We start from the raw sequence: 19913 nt of genomic DNA, 5'->3' as shown, positions 1-19913 counted from the left end.
TTACCCACCATCACCATAGGGCTATTGTATTAGATTTCATTATGTAATCCCGTTTGTAGTTTCATGTTTTACTCATGTATTATACGAACCGTATGCAGATGTATGCAACTTTCTTATTTAATGAATGGAACTTAGTGCTGTTTAATTTTTGTACGGTGTTCTATTTACGTTACTATATGATGATTTTGTGGTATCTGTATCTAGTTGCATTACTTAATTAACAGGCGATGTGTTGATTCCATGTTGGTTACCATATAATGTATTATTATTTATTGAATGCTGGATTTTGACTTAAGTCGAAATTTCTGTTTCGAAGATCAATGGCAAACGGAAGATCAACGCCCACAGCAGCACAGATTGAGGAGATGATAACTGAACGGGTAGCCGCAGTTATAGCGGATATTGTAGTGACCCAAACTTTTCCATGTTTATATATATTAATTGAGATTGATATTTACATGATTAAATGTTTCCAACATGTTAAGCAATCAAACTTGTTAAGACTTGATTAATTGAAATATGTTTCATATAGACAATTGACCACCCAAGTTGACAGGCGATTCACGAACGTTAAAACTTGTAAAAATGACATGACGATATATATATGGATATACATATGGTTAATATGAGATTATGATAAGTAAGTATCTCCATAAGTATATTAACAATGAGTTATATACATATAAACAAGACTACTAACTTAAGGATTTCGAAACGAGACATATATGTAACGATTATCGTTGTAACAACATTTAAATGTATATATATCATATTAAGATATATTAATATATCATAATATCATGATAATATAATAATTTAACATCTCATTAGATATAATAAACAATGGGTTAACAACATTAATTGAGATCGTTAACTTAAAGGTTTCAAAACAACACTTACATGTAACGACTAACGATGACTTAACTACTCAGTTAAAATGTATATACATGTAGTGTATTGAGATGTATTAAAATACTTTTGGAAGACTTCAAGACATATATCAAAACACTCATACTTAACGAAAATGGTTATAGTTACTTTCCCATTCTTTTCTTTCATCAAGAATTCTAGTCGTATTCTTACCCGTATTATACACAGCTTCAAAACGTACTTACTATGGGTATATACCAATAGGAACTAGCATGGGATTCCACTCTTGATTATGTCATGAATGACTAATCAATTTTAACTTCTACCATGAGCTAGTCAACTAACTAGAACTCCTTTTAACCCCACTCACCACTCTCCAATTACCACTCATCATTCACTCCATTTCACTTCCAATTCTCTTTCTAATTCTCTCTCAACACACACACACTATTATGAACGTATTTTTCCAGTAGTTAATCATCATCTTCATCAAAAATCACTTCAAGAATCAAGCTATAATCATCATAGGAAGAACACTTCAAGAACACTTCAAAAATCCCTTCAAGTTTACTAATTTACTTGCAAGCTTTCTAATCCATTCCAAGTAATCATCTAAGATCAAGAAACCTTTGTTATATATAGTAGGTTATCTTTATTATTCAAGGTAATATTCATATTCAAACTTTGATTCAATTTCTATAACTATAAACTATCTTAATTCGAGTAAAAATCTTACTTGAACTTGTTTTTGTGTCATGATCCTACTTCAAGATCTTTCAAGCCATCCAAGATCCTTTGAAGCTAGATCATTTCTTGTCACTTCCAGTAGGTTTACCTACTAAACTTGAGGCAGTAATGATATTCATAACATCATTCGATTCATATATATAAAACTATCTTATTCGAAGGTTTAAACTCGTAATCACTAGAACATAGTTTAGTTAATTCTAAACTTGTTCGCAAACAAAAGTTAATCCTTCTAACTTGACTTTTAAAATTAACTAAACACATGTTCTATATCTATATTATATGCTAACTTAATGATTTAAAACCTGGAAACATGAAAAACACCGTAAAACCGGATTTACGCCGTCGTAGTAACACCGCGGGCTGTTTTGGGTTAGTTAATTAAAAACTATGATAAACTTTGATTTAAAAGTTGTTATTCTGAGAAAATGATTTTTATTATGAACATGAAACTATATCCAAAAATTATGGTTAAACTCAAAGTGGAAGTATGTTTTCTAAAATGGTCATCTAGACGTCGTTCTTTCGACTGAAATGACTACCTTTACAAAAATGACTTGTAACTTATTTTTCCGACTATAAACCTATACTTTTTCTGTTTAGATTCATAAAATAGAGTTCAATATGAAACCATAGCAATTTGATTCACTCAAAACGGATTTAAAATGAAGAAGTTATGGGTAAAACAAGATTAGATAATTTTTCTCATTTTAGCTACGTGAAAATTGGTAACAAATCTATTCCAACCATAACTTAATCAACTTGTATTGTATATTATGTAATCTTGAGATACCATAGACACGTATACAATGTTTCGACCTATCATGTCGATACATCTATATATATTTCGAAACAACCATAGACACTCTATATGTGAATGTTGGAGTTAGCTATACAGGGTTGAGGTTGATTCCAAAATATATATAGTTTGAGTTGTGATCAATACTGAGATACGTATACACTGGGTCGTGGATTGATTCAAGATAATATTTATCGATTTATTTCTGTACATCTAACTGTGGACAACTAGTTGTAGGTTACTAACGAGGACAGCTGACTTAATAAACTTAAAACATCAAAATATATTAAAAGTGTTGTAAATATATTTTGAACATACTTTGATATATATGTATATATTGTTATAGGTTCGTGAATCAACCAGTGGCCAAGTCTTACTTCCCGACGAAGTAAAAATCTGTGAAAGTGAGTTATAGTCCCACTTTTAAAATCTAATATTTTTGGGATGAGAATACATGCAGGTTTTATAAATGATTTACAAAATAGACACAAGTACGTGAAACTACATTCTATGGTTGAATTATCGAAATCGAATATGCCCCTTTTTATTAAGTCTGGTAATCTAAGAATTAGGGAACAGACACCCTAATTGACGCGAATCCTAAAGATAGATCTATTGGGCCTAACAAACTCCATCCAAAGTACTGGATGCTTTAGTACTTCGAAATTTATATCATATCCGAAGGGTGTCCCGGAATGATGGGGATATTCTTATATATATGCATCTTGTTAATGTCGGTTACCAGGTGTTCACCATATGAATGATTTTTATCTCTATGTATGGGATGTGTATTGAAATATGAAATCTTGTGGTCCATTATTATGATTTGATATATATAGGTTAAACCTATAACTCACCAACATTTTTGTTGACGTTTTAAGCATGTTTATTCTCAGGTGATTATTAAGAGCTTCTGCTGTCGCATACTTAAATAAGGACGAGATTTGGAGTCCATGCTTGTATGATATTGTGTAAAAACTGCATTCAAGAAACTTATTTTTTTGTAACATATTTGTATTGTAAACCATTATGTAATGGTCGTGTGTAAACATGATATTTTAGATTATCATTATTTGATAATCTACGTAAAGCTTTTTAAACCTTTATTGATGAAATAAAGGTTATGGTTTGTTTTAAAATGAATGCAGTCTTTGAAAAACGTCTCATATAGAGGTCAAAACCTCGCAACGAAATCAATTAATATGGAACGTTTTTAATCAATAAGAACGGTACATTTCAGTTGGTATCCGAGCGTTGGTCTTAGAGAACCAGAATTTTGCATTAGTGTGTCTTATCGAGTTTGTTAGGATGCATTAGTGAGTCTGAACTTCGACCGTGCTTACTTGAAAAATGATTGCTTAACCAATTTTGTTGGAAACTATATATTTTTAACATGTGAATATTATGTGATATATTAATCTCTTAACGCGTTTGATATTATGTGATAGATGTCTACCTCTAGAACAAGTCCCATTGACTCACCTAATAATAATGAAGAGTCAAATGTAAATTGGAATGATTCGTGGACTGATTCACAAGTTCCCGAAGAGGAACCGGAAGAAGAGTCGGAACCGGAAGAAGAATCGGAACCGGAAGAAGAATCGGAACCGGATGAAGAAATAGAACCGGTGGGGGAAATAATAAAACGGTTAAGTAAAAGAAAATCCTCAACCAACCGACCAAGGTTAATTATGGTCAATGGTGTTTCCGCCAAGGAAGCAAAATATTGGGAGGATTACCAATTCTCTGATGAATCGGATTCCGACGAGAATTCCGATGATGTTATAGAAATTATCCCAACTGAATTTAAAAAGGCAAAAGAAAATAATAAGAGAAAGGGCATAAAAATAGAGAAATCTAATTCCAACCCCGATGAACTTTATATGTATCGTCAACCCCCGAAGTCCTTAAGTTGTAACAATGACCCGGGAACCTCTAAACCACCAGGTTTTTCTAAACCAATGTGGATAACGACGGATCGTATTAGGGGAACATCATATATCCCTAGAAACTTGGCAAAACGAACCAAAACCGAAGAAGAAGAAACAAGCGAGTCAGAATAAGATAGTTGTATTCGTGTGGTGTAATATATGTAATATAGTGTGCTTATACTTTATGATATATGTAAAAATTGCTTGTATTAATAAGTATTTTTTTTATGAATCTAACTCTTGTCTATTTTACAGTATAAAAACACAAAATGGATAGACAACCCAACATTTTAAGAGACCTACCCGGAGACATGATTGATGAAATCTTGTCTAGAGTCGGTCAGAATTCTTCGGCACAACTATTTAAGGCGAGATCAGTTTATAAGACATTCGAAGAACGTTCCAAGAATGCCTTGGTTTATAAAAGGCTTTCGTTTGAAAGATGGGGGATATCACATTGGGAAATCCATAAGTTACGATGTGTTTACTTTGACGCATATATTGCGGGAAACCCAAATGCTATTTTACGCAATGGGTTAAGAAATTATTTTGACGCAATATATCCAAATATTGGACTTCGTGATTTAGAAAAAGCGGCTAACATGCAACATAAAGAAGCATGTTATGCTTACGGATTAGTAATGTTCGCTTCTCACCAAAGTGAGAACAAGAACATCGGCCTACAACTATTAAACAAAACGTTCCCACAAGTGACGGAGTCGGTAATTGGGGTAAGAAATGAGGTTTTTAGATTGTTACGGGACTGTTGGACATTACGTAACCCTCATCCCTTTGACGACGTTACAACACGCTGTCTTATCAATGGCCATAACGGTTATGTTCCACAAGACCAAGGATGGGAAGTAGTCCTAGTAAAACCAGAATGCATGACTTGTTTCTGGACGTATGAATTACGTGTCTTTATTGCCTTTGCTGAACGACTTGTGTACTAGCTAGAATTATCTTCACAACTACCTTGTATCAAAGTTATTGTGTGCTATATTTCATGCTTTATGTAAAATAAGCGGTATTGTAAGTTTGTAAAATATTGTATAAAAGTTTGAACGCGAAATATTATTATAATCAGTTTTTCATATAGAATTATAGTAGTTGAATTGTATATTAGCTACTAAGTATGAACTTAACGGGTAGGTGCTACCCGAATTTTAACTTATAAAATGCTAATATGAAGAAAAAGCTTTTATAAATGAGTTCATATTATGCTACGAAATACTATTAACTACTCTTGATATTCTGTATGATTAACTTGTTCCATTTGACTATTTTGAAGGAAATGGCACCGACTACTCGACACACCGTGAATATGAATGAAGAGGAATTCCGTACTTTTCTAGCTTCAAACATAGCCGCAGTACAGGCTGCGCTACATACCAACAATAACCTTGGATCTAGCAATACAGGAAATCGTGTAGGATGCACCTACAAAGAATTCACTGCCTACAAACCTTTAGAATTTGATGGAACCGAAGGACCGATCGGAAGAAACGGTGGACCGAGAAGGTCGAATCGGTGTTTGCCATAAGTAAGTGTACTGAAGAGGACAAAGTAAAGTATGCTACGCATACCTTCACAGGTTCTGCGTTAACATGGTGGAATACCTATCTAGAGCAAGTGTGACAAGACGATGCGTACGCACTACCGTGGTCAGCATTCAAGCACTTGATGAACGAGAAGTACCGTCCCAGAACCGAGGTCAATAAGCTCAAGACAGAACTTAGAGGGTTACGAACCCAAGGATTTGATATTACCACGTACGAAAGATGATTCACAGAATTGTGCCTATTGTGTCTGGGAGCATTCGAAGATGAGGAAGAGAAGATCGACGCGTTTGTGAAAGGATTACCGGAAAGAATCCAAGAAGATATAAGTTCACACGAGCCCGCCTCCATACAACAGGCATGTAGAATGGCTCACAAACTAGTGAACCAGATTGAAGAAAGAATTAAAGAACAGATTGCTGAAGAGGCCAATGTGAAGCAAGTCAAAAGAAAGTGGGAGGAAAACGGTGATAAGAATCACCAATACAACAACAACATCAATTACAACAATAATTGCAACAATTATCCCAACAATCGCAACATCAATCGCAACTACAACAAACGGCCCAACAACAACAACAACAACAACAACAACAACAACAGCAACTACAACAATCATCCCAACAACAATAATAACCGCAACAACAACAACAATCAGAAGCAGCTATGCCAAAGGTGTGAAAAGTATCACTCGGGGTTCTGCACCAAATTTTGCAACAAGTGTAAAAGAATGGTCATAGCGCGGCGAAGTGTGAGGTCTACGGACCAGGGGTTAATAGAACGAAAGGAACAAATGGTGTCGGAACGAGTAATGGCGGAGCAAGTAGTGTCGGAGCAAGTTATGCCAATGTAGTATGTTATAAATGTGGAAAACTGGGCCACATAATTAGAAATTGCCCGAACCAGGAGAACACGAATGGACAAGGCCGCGGAAGAGTTTTCAATATTAATGCGGCAGAGGCACAGGAAGACCCGGAGCTTGTTACGGGTACGTTTCTTATTGACAATAAATCTGCTTACGTTTTATTTGATTCGGGTGCGGATAGAAGCTATATGAGTAGAGATTTTTGTGCTAAATTAAGTTGTCCATTAACGCCTTTGGATAGTAAATTTTTACTCGAATTAGCAAATGGTAAATTAATTTCAGCAGATAATATATGTCGGAATCGAGAAATTAAACTGGTTAGCGAAACATTTAAGATTGACTTGATACCAGTAGAGTTAGGGAGTTTTGATGTGATAATCGGTATGGACTGGTTGAAAGAAGTGAAAGCAGAGATCGTTTGTTACAAAAATGCAATTCGCATTATACGAGAAAAAGGAAAACCCTTAATGGTGTACGGAGAAAAGGGCAACACGAAGCTACATCTTATTAGTAATTTGAAGGCACAAAAACTAATAAGGAAAGGTTGCTATGCTGTTCTAGCACACGTCGAGAAAGTACAAACTGAAGAAAAGAGCATCAATGATGTTCCCGTAGCAAAAACATTTCCCGATGTATTTCCGAAAGAATTACCGGGATTACCCCCACATCGATCCGTTGAATTTCAAATAGATCTTGTACCAGGAGCTGCACCAATAGCTCGTGCTCCTTACAGACTCGCACCCAGCGAGATGAAAGAACTGCAAAGCCAATTACAAGAACTTGTAGAGCATGGTTTCATTCGACCAAGCACATCACCGTGGGGAGCTCCTGTTTTGTTTGTCAAGAAGAAAGATGGTACATTCAGGTTGTGTATCGACTACCGAGAGTTGAACAAAATTACCATCAAGAACCGCTACCCACTACCGAGAATCGATGACTTATTTGATCAACTACAAGGCTCGTCTGTTTATTCAAAGATTGACTTACGTTCCGGCTATCATCAAATGCGGGTGAAAGAAGATGATATTCCAAAGACTGCTTTCAGAACACGTTACGGCCATTACGAGTTTATGGTCATGCCATTTGGTTTAACTAATGCACCAGCTGTGTTCATGGACCTTATGAACTGAGTGTGTGGACCATACCTTGACAAGTTTGTCATTGTTTTCATTGATGACATACTTATTTACTCAAAGAATGACCAAGAACACGGTGAACATTTGAGAAAGGTGTTAGAAGTATTGAGGAAGGAAAAATTGTACGCTAAATTTTCAAAGTGTGCATTTTGGTTGGAAGAAGGTCAATTCCTCGGTCACATAGTGAACAAAAAAGGTATTAAGGTGGATCCGGCAAAGATATAAACTGTTGAAAAGTGGGAAACCCTGAAAACTCTGAAACACATACGCCAGTTTTTAGGACTAGCTGGTTACTACAGAAGGTTCATCCAAGACTTTTCCAGAATAGCAAAACCCTTGACTGCATTAATGCATAAAGGGAAGAAATTTGAATGGAAGGATGAACAAGAGAAAGCGTTTCAGTTATTGAAGAAAAAGCTAACTACGGCACCTATATTATCATTGCCTGAAGGGAATGATGATTTTGTGATTTATTGTGACGCATCAAAGCAAGGTCTCGGTTGTGTATTAATGCAACGAACGAAGGTGATTGCTTATGCGTCTAGACAATTGAAGATTCACGAGCAAAATTATACGACGCATGATTTGGAATTAGGCGCGGTTGTTTTTGCATTAAAGACTTGGAGGCACTACTTATATGGGGTCAAAAGTATTATATATACCGACCACAAAAGTCTTCAACACATATTTAATCAGAAACAACTGAATATGAGGCAGCGTAGGTGGATTGAATTGTTGAATGATTACGACTTTGAGATTCGTTACCACCCGGGGAAGGCAAATGTGGTAGCCGACGCCTTGAGCAGGAAGGACAGAGAACCCATTCGAGTAAAATCTATGAATATAATGATTCACAATAACCTTACTACTCAAATAAAGGAGGCGCAACAAGGAGTTTTAAAAGAGGGAAATTTAAAGGATGAAATACCCAAAGGATCGGAACAGCATCTTAATATTCGGGAAGACGGAACCCGGTATAGGACTGAAAGGATTTGGGTACCAAAATTTGGAGATATGAGAGAAATGGTACTTAGAGAAGCTCATAAAACCAGATACTCAATACATCCTGGAACGGGGAAGATGTACAAGGATCTCAAGAAACATTTTTGATAGCCGGGTATGAAAGCCGATGTTGCTAAATACGTAGGAGAATGTTTGACGTGTTCTAAGGTCAAAGCTGAGCATCAGAAACCATCAGGTCTACTTCAACAACCCGAAATCCCGGAATGGAAATGGGAAAACATTACCATGGATTTTATCACTAAATTGCCAAGGACTGCAAGTGGTTTTGATACTATTTGGGTAATAGTTGATCGTCTCACCAAATCAGCACACTTCCTGCCAATAAGAGAAGATGACAAGATGGAGAAGTTAGCACGACTGTATTTGAAGGAAGTCATCTCCAGACATGGAATACCAATCTCTATTATCTCTGATAGGGATGGCAGATTTATTTCAAGATTCTGGCAGACATTACAGCAAGCATTAGGAACTCGTCTAGACATGTGTACTGCCTATCATCCACAAACTGATGGGCAGAGCGAAAGGACGATACAAACGCTTGAATACATGCTACGAGCATGTGTTATTGATTTCGGAAACAGTTGGGATCGACATCTACCGTTAGCAGAATTTTCCTACAACAACAGCTACCATTCAAGCATTGAGATGGCGCCGTTTGAAGCACTTTATGGTAGAAAGTGCAGGTCTCCGATTTGTTGGAGTGAAGTGGGGGATAGACAGATTACGGGTTCGGAGATTATACAAGACACTACCGAGAAGATCATCCAAATTCAACAACGGTTGAAAACCGCCCAAAGTCGACAAAAGAGCTACGCAGACATTAAAAGAAAAGATATAGAATTTGAAATTGGAGAGATGGTCATGCTTAAAGTTGCACCTTGGAAAGGCGTTGTTTGATTTGGTAAACAAGGGAAATTAAATCCAAGGTATATTGGACCATTCAAGATTATTGATCTTGTCGGACCAGTAGCTTACCGACTTGAGTTACCTCAACAACTCGTGGCTGTATATAACACTTTCCACATCTCGAATTTGAAGAAATATTTTGCTAAAGAAGATCTCACTATTCCGTTAGATGAAATCCAAATCAACGAAAAACTCCAATTCATCGAAGAACCCGTCGAAATAATGGATCTTGAGGTTAAAAGACTTAAGCAAAACAAGATACCAATTGTTAAGGTTCAATGGAATGCTCGTAGAGGACCCGAGTTCACCTGGGAGCATGAAGATCAGATGAAGAAGAAATACCCGCATCTATTTCCAGAAGATTCGTCAACACCTTCAACAGCTTAAAATTTCGGGACGAAATTTATTTAACGGGTAGGTACTGTAGTGACCCGAACTTTTCCATGTTTATATATATTAATTGAGATTGATATTTACATGATTAAATGTTTCCAACATGTTAAGCAATCAAACTTGTTAAGACTTGATTAATTGAAATATGTTTCATATAGACAATTGACCACCCAAGTTGACCGGCGATTCACGAACGTTAAAACTTGTAAAAATGACATGACGATATATATATATGGATATACATATGGTTAACATGAGATTATGATAAGTAAGTATCTCCATAAGTATATTAACAATGAGTTATATACATATAAACAAGACTACTAACTTAAGGATTTCGAAACGAGACATATATGTAACGATTATCGTTGTAACGACATTTAAATGTATATATATATATATCATATTAAGATATATTAATATATCATAATATCATGATAATATAATTATTTAACATCTCATTAGATATAATAAACAATGGGTTAACAACATTAATTGAGATCGTTAACTTAAAGGTTTCAAAACAACACTTACATGTAACGACTAACGATGACTTAACGACTCAGTTAAAATGTATATACATGTAGTGTATTTAGATGTATTAAAATACTTTTGGAAGACTTCAAGTCATATATCAAAACACTCATACTTAACGAAAATGGTTACAGTTACTTTCCCATTCTTTTCTTTCATCAAGAATTCTAGTCGTATTCTTACCCGTATTATACACAGCTTCAAAACGTACTTACTATGGGTATATACCAATAGGAACTAGAATGGGATTCCACTATTGATTATGTCATGAATGACTAATCAATTTTAACTTCTACCATGAGCTATTCAACTAACTAGAACTCCTTTTAACCCCACTCACCACTCACCAATTACCACTCATCATTCACTCCATTTCACTTCCAATTCTCTTTCTAATTCTCTCTCAACACACACACACACACACTATTATGAACGTATTTTTCCAGTAGTTAATCATCATCTTCATCAAAAATCACTTCAAGAATCAAGCTATAATCATCATAGGAAGAACACTTCAAGAACACTTCAAAAATCCCTTCAAGTTTACTAATTTACTTGCAAGCTTTCTAATCCATTCCAAGTAATCATCTAAGATCAAGAAACCTTTGTTATATACAGTAGGTTATCTTTCTTATTCAAGGTAATATTCATATTCAAACTTTGATTCAATTTCTATAACTATAAACTATCTTAATTCGAGTAAAAATCTTACTTGAACTTGTTTTTGTGTCATGATCCTACTTCAAGATCTTTCAAGCCATCCAAGATCCTTTGAAGCTAGATCATTTCTTGTCACTTCCAGTAGGTTTACCTACTAAACTTGAGGTAGTAATGATATTCATAACATCATTCGATTCATATATATAAAACTATCTTATTCGAAGGTTTAAACTCGTAATCACTAGAACATAGTTTAGTTAATTCTAAACTTGTTCGCAAACAAAAGTTAATCCTTCTAACTTGACTTTTAAAATTAACTAAACACATGTTCTATATCTATATTATATGCTAACTTAATGATTTAAAACCTGGAAACACGAAAAACACCGTAAAACCGGATTTACGCCGTCGTAGTAACACCGCGGGCTATTTTGGGTTAGTTAATTAAAAACTATGATAAACTTTGATTTAAAAGTTGTTATTCTGAGAAAATGATTTTTATTATGAACATGAAACTATATCCAAAAATTATGGTTAAACTCAAAGTGGAAGTATGTTTTCTAAAATGGTCATCTAGACGTCGTTCTTTCGACTGAAATGACTACCTTTACAAAAACGACTTGTAACTTATTTTTCCGACTATAAACCTATACTTTTTCTGTTTAGATTCATAAAATAGAGTTCAATATGAAACCATAGCAATTTGATTCACTCAAAACGGATTTAAAATGAAGAAGTTATGGGTAAAATAAGATTGGATAATTTTTCTCATTTTAGCTACGTGAAAATTGGTAACAAATCTATTCCAACCATAACTTAATAAACTTGTATTGTATATTATGTAATCTTGAGATACCATAGACACGTATACAATGTTTCGACCTATCATGTCGACACATCTATATATATTTCGGAACAACCATAGACACTCTATATGTGAATGTTGGAGTTAGCTATATAGGGTTGAGGTTGATTCCAAAATATATATAGTTTGAGTTGTGATCAATACTGAGATACGTATACACTGGGTTGTGGATTGATTCAAGATAATATTTATCGATTTATTTCTGTACATCTAACTGTGGACAACTAGTTGTAGGTTACTAACGAGGACAGCTGACTTAATAAACTTAAAACATCAAAATATATTAAAAGTGTTGTAAATATATTTTGGACATACTTTGATATATATGTATATATTGTTATAGGTTCATGAATCAACCAGTGGCCAAGTCTTACTTCCCGACGAAGTAAAAATCTGTGAAAGTGAGTTATAGTCCCACTTTTAAAATCTAATATTTTTGGGATGAGAATACATGCAGGTTTTATAAATGATTTACAAAATAGACACAAGTACGTGAAACTACATTCTATAGTTGAATTATCGAAATCGAATATGCCCCTTTTTATTAAGTCTGGTAATCTAAGAATTAGGGAACAGACACCCTAATTGACGCGAATCCTAAAGATAGATCTATTGGGCCTAACAAACCCCATCCAAAGTACCCGATGAAATGTCCCGTTCTTATTGATTAAAAACGTTCCATATTAATTGATTTCGTTGCGAGGTTTTGACCTCTATATGAGACGTTTTTCAAAGACTGCATTCCTTTTTAAAACAAACCATAACCTTTATTTCATAAATAAAGGTTTAAAAAGCTTTACGTAGATTATCAAATAATGATAATCTAAAATATCCTGTTTACACACGACCATTACATAATGGTTTACAATACAAATATGTTACATCGAAATCAGTTTCTTGAATGCAGTTTTTACACAATATCATACAAACATGGACTCCAAATCTTGTCCTTATTTTAGTATGCAACAGCGGAAGCTCTTAATATTCACCTGAGAATAAACATGCTTTAAACGTCAACAAAAATGTTGGTGAGTTATAGGTTTAACCTATATATATCAAATCGTAACAATAGACCACAAGATTTCATATTTCAATACACATCCCATACATAGAGATAAAAATCATTCATATGGTGAACACCTGGTAACCGACAATAACAAGATGCATATATAAGAATATCCCCATCATTCCGGGACACCCTTCGGATATGATATAAATTTCGAAGTACTAAAGCATCCGGTACTTTGGATGGGGTTTGTTAGGCCCAATAGATCTATCTTTAGGATTCGCGTCAATTAGGGTGTCTGTTCCCTAATTCTTAGATTACCAGACTTAATAAAAAGGGGCATATTCGATAATTCAACCATAGAATGTAGTTTCACGTACTTGTGTCTATTTTGTAAATCATTTATAAAACCTGCATGTATTCTCATCCCAAAAATATTAGATTTTAAAAGTGGGACTATAACTCACTTTCACAGATTTTTACTTCGTCGGGAAGTAAGACTTGGCCACTGGTTGATTCACGAACCTATAACAATATATACATATATATCAAAGTATGTTCAAAATATATTTACAACACTTTTAATATATTTTGATGTTTTAAGTTTATTAAGTCAGCTGTCCTCGTTAGTAACCTACAACTAGTTGTCCACAGTTAGATGTACAGAAATAAATCGATAAATATTATCTTGAATCAATCCACGACCCAGTGTATACGTATCTCAGTATTGATCACAACTCAAACTATATATATTTTGGAATCAACCTCAACCCTGTATAGCTAACTCCAACATTCACATATAGAGTGTCTATGGTTGTTCCGAAATATATATAGATGTGTCGACATGATAGGTCGAAACATTGTATATGTGTCTATGGTATCTCAAGATTACATAATATACAATACAAGTTGATTAAGTTATGGTTGGAATAGATTTGTTACCAATTTTCACGTAGCTAAAATGAGAATAATTATCCAATCTTGTTTTACCCATAACTTCTTCATTTTAAATCCGTTTTGAGTGAATCAAATTGCTATGGTTTCATATTGAACTCTATTTTATGAATCTAAACAGAAAAAGTATAGGTTTATAGTCGGAAAAATAAGTTACAAGTCGTTTTTGTAAAGGTAGTCATTTCAGTCGAAAGAACGACGTCTAGATGACCATTTTAGAAAACATACTTCCACTTTGAGTTTAACCATAATTTTTGGATATAGTTTCATGTTCATAATAAAAATCATTTTTCCAGAATAACAACTTTTAAATCAAAGTTTATCATAGTTTTTAATTAACTAACCCAAAACAGCCCGCGGTGTTACTACGACGGCGTAAATCCGGTTTTACGGTGTTTTTCGTGTTTCCAGGTTTTAAATCATTAAGTTAGCATATCATATAGATATAGAACATGTGTTTAGTTGATTTTAAAAGTCAAGTTAGAAGGATTAACTTTTGTTTGCGAACAAGTTTAGAATTAACTAAACTATGTTCTAGTGATTACAAGTTTAAACCTTCGAATAAGATAGCTTTATATGTATGAATCGAATGATGTTATGAACATCATTACTACCTTAAGTTCCTTGGATAAACCTACTGGAAAAGAGAAAAAGGGATCTAGCTTCAACGGATCCTTGGATGGCTCGAAGTTCTTGAAGCAGAATCATGACACGAAAACAAGTTCAAGTAAGATCATCACTTGAAATAACATTGTTATAGTTATAGAAATTGAACCAAAGTTTGAATATGATTATTACATTGTATTAGAATGATAACCTACTGTAAGAAACAAAGATTTCTTGAGGTTGGATGATCACCTTACAAGATTGGAAGTGAGCTAGCAAACTTGAAAGTATTCTTGATTTTATGTAACTAGAACTTGTAGAATATATGAAGAACACCTAGAACTTGAAGATAGAACTTGAGAGAGATCAATTAGATGAAGAAAATTGAAGAATGAAAGTGTTTGTAGGTGTTTTTGGTCGTTGGTGTATGGATTAGATATAAAGGATATGTAATTTTGTTTTCATGTAAATAAGTCATGAATGATTACTCATATTTTTGTAATTTTATGAGATATTTCATGCTAGTTGCCAAATGATGGTTCCCACATGTGTTAGGTGACTCACATGGGCTGCTAAGAGCTGATCATTGGAGTGTATATACCAATAGTACATACATCTAAAAGATGTGTATTGTACGAGTACGAATACGGGTGCATACGAGTAGAATTGTTGATGAAACTGAACGAGGATGTAATTGTAAGCATTTTTGTTAAGTAGAAGTATTTTGATAAGTGTATTAAAGTCTTTCAAAAGTGTATAAATACATATTAAAACACTACATGTATATACATTTTAACTGAGTCGTTAAGTCATCGTTAGTCGTTACATGTAAGTGTTGTTTTGAAACCTTTAGGTTAACGATTTTGTTAAATGTTGTTAACCCAATGTTTATAATATCAAATGAGATTTTAAATTATTATATTTTCATGATATTATCATGTATGAATCATATATGTCTCGTTTAAAAAAAATCATTAAGTTAGTAGTCTTGTTTTTACATATGTATTTCATTGTTAATACACTTAATAATATATTTACTTATCATTTAACATAATTAACCAAGTGTATCAATATCTTAATATGATTCATATGTACCTAGTAAGACGTTGTTATAACGATAATCGTTATATATATCGTTTTCGAGTTTCTTAAATTAATAGTCTCATCTTTATGTATATAACTCATTGTTAAAATACCTAATGAGATATATACTTATAATAAAATCATGTTAACTATATATATAACCATATATATGTCATCGTATAGTTTTTACAAGTTTTAACGTTCGTGAATCACCGTCAACTTGGGTGGTCAATTGTCTATATGAAACCTATTTCAATTAATCAAGTCTTAACAAGTTTGATTGCTTAACATGTTGGAAATATTTAATCATGTAAATATCAATCTCAATTAATATATGTAAACATGGAAAAGTTCGGGTCACTACAGTACCTACCCGTTAAATAAATTTCGTCCCGAAATTTTAAACAGTTGAAGGTGTTGACGAATCTTCTAGAAATAGATGCGGGTATTTCTTCTTCATCTGATCTTCACGCTCCCAGGTGAACTCGGGTCCTCTACGAGCATTCCATCGAACCTTAACAATTGGTATCTTGTTTTGCTTAAGTCTTTTAACCTCACGATCCATTATTTCGACGGGTTCTTCGATGAATTGAAGTTTTTCGTTGATTTTAATTTCATCTAACGGAATAGTGAGATCTTCTTTAGCAAAACATTTCTTCAAATTCGAGACGTGGAAAGTGTTATGTACAGCCGCGAGTTGTTGAGGTAACTCAAGTCGGTAAGCTACTGGTCCGACACGATCAATAATCTTGAATGGTCCAATATACCTTGGATTTAATTTTCCTCGTTTACCAAATCGAACAACGCCTTTCCAAGGTGCAACTTTAAGCATGACCATCTCTCCAATTTCAAATTCTATATCTTTTCTTTTAATGTCAGCGTAGCTCTTTTGTCGACTTTGGGCGGTTTTCAACCGTTGTTGAATTTGGATGATCTTCTCGGTAGTTTCTTGTATAATCTCCGGGCCCGTAATCTGTCTATCCCCCACTTCACTCTAACAAATCGGAGACCTGCACTTTCTACCATAAAGTGCTTCAAACGGCGCCATCTCAATGCTTGAATGGTAGCTGTTGTTGTAGGAAAATTCTGCTAACGGTAGATGTCGATCCCAACTGTTTCCGAAATCAATAACACATGCTCGTAGCATGTCTTCAAGCGTTTGTATCGTCCTTTCGCTCTGCCCATCAGTTTGTGGATGATAGGCAGTACTCATGTCTAGACGAGTTCCTAATGCTTGCTGTAATGTCTGCCAGAATCTTGAAATAAATCTGCCATCCCTATCAGAGATAATAGAGATTGGTATTCCATGTCTGGAGATGACTTCCTTCAAATACAGTCGTGCTAACTTCTCCATCTTGTCATCTTCTCTTATTGGTAGGAAGTGTGCTGATTTGGTGAGACGATCAACTATTACCCAAATAGTATCAAAACCACTTGCAGTCCTTGGCAATTTAGTGATGAAATCCATGGTAATATTTTCCCATTTCCATTCCGGGATTTCGGGTTGTTGAAGTAGACCTGATGGTTTCTGATGCTCAGCTTTGACCTTAGAACACGTCAAACATTCTCCTACGTATTTAGCAACATCGGCTTTCATACCCGGCTACCAAAAATGTTTCTTGAGATCCTTGTACATCTTCCCCGTTCCAGGATGTATTGAGTATCTGGTTTTATGAGCTTCTCTAAGTACCATTTCTCTCATATCTCCAAATTTTGGTACCCAAATCCTTTCAGCCCTATACCGGGTTCCGTCTTCCCGAATATTAAGATGCTTCTCCGATCCTTTGGGTATTTCATCCTTTAAATTTCCCTCTTTTAAAACTCCTTGTTGCGCCTCCTTTATTTGAGTAGTAAGGTTATTATGAATCATTATATTCATAGATTTTACTCGAATGGGTTCTCTGTCCTTCCTGCTCAAGGCATCGGCTACCACATTTGCCTTCCCCGGGTGGTAACGAATCTCAAAGTCGTAATCATTCAACAATTCAATCCACCTACGCTGCCTCATATTCAGTTGTTTCTGATTAAATATGTGTTGAAGACTTTTGTGGTCAGTATATATAATACTTTTGACCCCATATAAGTAGTGCCTCCAAGTCTTTAATGCAAAAACAACCGCGCGTAATTCCAAATCATGCGTCGTATAATTTTGTTCGTGAATCTTCAATTGTCTAGACACATAAGCAATCACCTTCGTTCGTTGCATTAATACACAACCGAGACCTTGCTTTGATGCATCACAATAAATCACAAAATCATCATTCCCTTCAGGCAATGACAATATAGGTGCCGTAGTTAGCTTTTTCTTCAATAACTGAAACGCTTTCTCTTGTTCATCATTCCATTCAAATTTCTTCCCTTTATGCGTTAATGCAGTCAAGGGTTTTGCTATTCTGGAAAAGTCTTGGATGAACCTTCTGTAGTAACCAGCTAGTCCTAAAAACTGGCGTATGTGTTTCGGAGTTTTCGGGGTTTCCCACTTTTCAACAGTTTCTATCTTTGCCGGATCCACCTTAATACCTTCTTTGTTCACTATGTGACCGAGGAATTGAACTTCTTCCAACTAAAATGCACACTTTGAAAACTTAGCGTACAATTCTTCCTTCCTCAATACTTCTAACACCTTTCTCAAATGTTCACCGTGTTCTTGGTCATTCTTTGAGTAAATAAGTATGTCATCAATGAAAACAATGACAAACTTGTCAAGGTATGGTCCACACACTCGGTTCATAAGGTCCATGAACACAGCTGGTGCATTAGTTAAACCAAACGGCATGACCATAAACTCGTAATGACCGTAACGTGTTCTGAAAGCAGTCTTTGGAATATCATCTTCTTTCACCCGTATTTGATGATACCCGGAACGTAAGTCAATCTTTGAATAAACAGACGAGCCTTGTAGTTGATCAAATAAGTCATCGATTCTCGGTAGTGGGTAGCGGTTCTTGATGGTAAGTTTGTTCAACTCTCGGTAGTCGATACACAACCTGAATGTACCATCTTTCTTCTTGACAAACAAAACAGGAGCTCCCCACGGTGATGTGCTTGGTCGAATGAAACCACGCTCTAAAAGTTCTTGTAATTGGCTTTGTAGTTCTTTCATCTCGCTGGGTGCGAGTCTGTAAGGAGCACGAGCTATTGGTGCAGCTCCTGGTACAAGATCTATTTGAAATTCAACGGATCGATGTGGGGGTAATCCCGGTAATTCTTTCGGAAATACATCGGGAAATTCTTTTGCAATGGGAACATCATTGATGCTCTTTTCTTCAGTTTGTACTTTCTCGACGTGTGCTAGAACAGCATAGCAACCTTTTCTTATTAGTTTTTGTGCCTTCAAATTACTAATAAGATGTAGCTTCGTGTTGCCCTTTTCTCCGTACACCATTAAGGGTTTTCCTTTTTCTCGTATAATGCGAATTGCATTTTTGTAACAGACGATCTCTGCTTTCACTTCTTTCAACCAGTCCATACCGATTATCACATCAAAACTCCCTAACTCTACTGGTATCAAATCAATCTTAAATGTTTCGCTAACCAGTTTAATTTCTCGATTCCGACATATATTATCTGCTGAAATTAATTTACCATTTGCTAATTCGAGTAAAAATTTACTATCCAAAGGCGTCAATGGACAACTTAATTTAGCACAAAAATCTCTACTCATATAGCTTCTATCCGCACCCGAATCAAATAAAACGTAAGCAGATTTATTGTCAATAAGAAACGTACCCGTAACAAGCTCCGGGTCTTCCTGTGCCTCTGCCGCATTAATATTGAAAACTCTTCCGCGGCCTTGTCCATTCGTGTTCTCCTGGTTCGGGCAATTTCTAATAATGTGGCCCGGTTTTCCACATTTATAACAAACTACATTGGCATAACTTGCTCCGACACTACTTGCTCCGCCATTACTCGTTCCGACACCATTTGTTCCTTTCGTTCTATTAACCCCTGGTCCGTAGACCTCACACTTCACCGC

This window comes from Rutidosis leptorrhynchoides, chromosome 3 (assembly GCF_046630445.1).
Source record: "Rutidosis leptorrhynchoides isolate AG116_Rl617_1_P2 chromosome 3, CSIRO_AGI_Rlap_v1, whole genome shotgun sequence".
Taxonomy (NCBI): Eukaryota; Viridiplantae; Streptophyta; class Magnoliopsida; order Asterales; family Asteraceae; genus Rutidosis; species Rutidosis leptorrhynchoides.
This window is presented reverse-complemented; position numbering follows the sequence as displayed.